Here is a 3,258-nt window from a genome sequence, read left to right on the forward strand (position 1 = left end):
AAAATTAACACAATATGCTGAATTATTTTCAAATTGCAAGAAAGTTAGTTAAAATGGTACACAGTATTCAGTTTTTACTACTATGAGGAAATTTCATGGACACTTATTGCAAAAATTGTTACAATTTAACAATTATAAATTACTTTGTAGCCTTTCATAGTCCCAAAGAAATCCCTTTAAAATTAAAATTCTGAAGGTAAACATGCCAAAATGAATCCTACATGTTAATTCCAAGTAAAAAAGGAAGAAACTGTCGCCTTAGAAAGATTTCTTTATATTTTCATGGTGTTACATAATTTACAAACATTATATAGCTAATGTCTCCTTCAGCCGCTGAGGTATTATGTTGATTACTGCTCTAGCTGGTGGTGGGACCTAGGAGAATGGAGCATCAGGATAAACGAGGCAGACTAAAGTCTCATGCAATAGCCAACTTTATTTAGAGCATCAGACAATTTATACTCTGAGAGGCTTAAGAGGAGACACACAAGTAAAGTGGACAATCACAAGGGGAAGCCGCATTTGGCAAAAAAAAATGTGTTTTTCCATAGAGACATATAAACAAATTACAACAATGGTCAGTTGTAATGAACAATCTGAAATAAGTTCACTCCTATCTGCTACACTTGAGAGGAGCCACAAAAGCAATCCCAGAGTCGGCGCTGTTGACTTCCTGTCTTCTCACTCTTGCCCCCCGGAAAACAGGGACTGCACACAGGCAGCAGTAACAAACCCACAAAAAGTACAACACACCAAACTGTAACTGTCTTCCCTGGATTCGTTGATATACCCAATGTCAGTTCATTGGAGGAAATTGATTTCCCCTCTCCCAGAAGGTATAAATGACAGTTCAGTTGTTACCCTTTACCCTAGTGGCTAGGTTTTTATTTATTCTTTCTTTTTTAAAATAAAATATAAGATAAAACAAACACTATTGCATCAAAGTTGAACAACACAAACCAACAGAAGAAAAAAAGCCCTAATGGGAGGTATTTGGTGAGACATTCCATTTAGGGCTGAGTGTTCTTAGGTCTCTTGCTCTCTGTGGCTGTACTCTCTGTGTTTGTTCCTATCTGCTGCAGGAGGAAGCTTCTCTAATGGTGGCTGAGCAAGGCACTCACTGATCCACGGATTGGGGAGTATCAGAAAGTTATTAGGAGCCATTTTATTACTACATCGTTTTCTTTATTAGACCAGTGGTCCTTGGTTTTCCCCTATGTCCCTGGGATAGCTAGTTTCAGGTTCTTGTTCTCCCAAGCAGTGTTGGATATAAATAATTTCTATCTCATGGAGTGGACCATAAGTCAAGTTAGTTATTGGCTGGTTACTCCCACAAGATTTGTGCCACCATTACCCTAGCATATCTTGCAGGCAGCACACCACGTAGATCAAAGGATTTGTGGCCGGCTTGGTGTTTACACTTCCTTTTCAGAAGCATGAAGAATATCTTCTTGTACCAGAGATGCTGGAACAAAAGGGTGAAGGTTCACTATAGGCACCAGCTTGGTATTTCTATGTTCAATTGTCTAGACGTTGTTTTCAGAAATGGGGCCTTCCTTTCAGTTTGAGAGCAACCTATGGTCTTAGCAGTAGCCTGGGTTCAGGGGAATTCACACAGGGCCTCTACAGCCTTCAGTTAGATATAACCCAATCCTAGTACTAGAAGCTTCATTTGATGACGAAAAAATATATTCAGTTGGGTTGTGCCTTAAATATTTGAGGATTTAATTTAGATCGCCTCATATGTGAATAAATTTTAGAAGACTTTTCTGTATTAGGTTTCCAAACTACCCCTCAAATGGCCCCTAATTTTAGATATCTCTCCCTATATTCTCCCCATTACCCCACTCTCCCCTCCCTATTTGATCTTGTTACAACTCCACCCCATCCATTCATAACTATCTATTCTATTTTCGTTTCCTAACAAGACCTGTTTGTTCCCTCCAGTACCTTACTCTAAAGCCAGTCTCTGTGGTTCTATGGATTGTAGCTCTTCTATCGTTGACTTAATAGCTAATATCCACATATAAGCAGGTACATACCATGTTTGTCTTTCTGGGTCTGGGATACCTCATTCAGGATGATATTTTTCTAGTTCCATCAATTTGCCTGCGAATTTCATGATGTCATTGTTCTTAACATCTGAGTAATATTTCATTGTGTAAATGTACCACATGTTCTTTATCCATTCTTCTGCTGAGGGACATCTACGTTGTTTTCGATTTTTGGCTATTATGAATAGAGCAGCAATGAATATGGCTGAGCAAGTGTCTTTGTGGTAGGATGGAACATCCTTTGTGTATATGCATAAGAGTGGTATAGCTGGATCTTGAGGTAAATTGATTCTCATCGTCCTGAAAAAACATCACACAGATTTCCAAATCTGAGTTTGCACTTCCAGGAGCACTGCCTGAGTGTTTTTCTTACTATCCTATCCACCAGAAGCAGTCACTTGTTGATCTTAGCCATTCTGATATGTATAAACGCAATCTCAAAGTAGCTTTGATTTGCATTCCTGATGCCTAAGGGTGCTGAACATTCCTTTAAGTATTCCTCAGCCATTTGAGTTTCCTCTACTGAGAATTCTCTGTTTAAAAGTGCCCCATTGACCATGGAAGAGGACTGAAGGGGAGGGGAGAGAAAAGAAGGGGAGCAGAGAAAAATGTAGAGCTCAATAAAAAATCAATTAAAAAAAGAAGCTTTCTGTGAAAAAAAAAGAATACTACTATTGAACAAGAGGAAAAGGGGGAAAAAAAAAACAAGTGCCCCATTGACCATGGGAGAAGATTGAAAAGGAGGGGAGAGGAAACAAGGGGAGCAGAGAAAAATATATAGCTCAATAAAATCAATAAAAAACATGCCCCCTTTTTAAATAATTTGTTTTCTTGGTATCTAATTTCTTGAGTTCTTTATATATTTTGGGTATTAATCCTCTATTAAATGTGAAATTTGGAAAAATCATTTTCCCATTCTGTGGCTACATATGAAGCTGATAGTTGTCCCCGTAAGATATGAGAATAATTGTGTTGGAATTTTGATGGGGATTGCATTGAATTTGTGAATTGCTTTTGGCGTGATGGCCATTTTTACTATGTTAATCCTACTAATTCATGAGCATGTACAACATGGAATCATGGTCTGTATGATGGTGGCCCTTTGCCTTGCAGAATCTTTTGGTTTCATGAGGTCCAATTTTTAAATGTGGATTTTACTTCCTGTGCTGATGGTGTTCTGTTCAGAAAGTCTTTTCCTGTGTCA

The sequence above is a fragment of the Microtus pennsylvanicus genome, chromosome 9 (genome assembly GCF_037038515.1).
Source record: "Microtus pennsylvanicus isolate mMicPen1 chromosome 9, mMicPen1.hap1, whole genome shotgun sequence".
Taxonomy (NCBI): Eukaryota; Metazoa; Chordata; class Mammalia; order Rodentia; family Cricetidae; genus Microtus; species Microtus pennsylvanicus.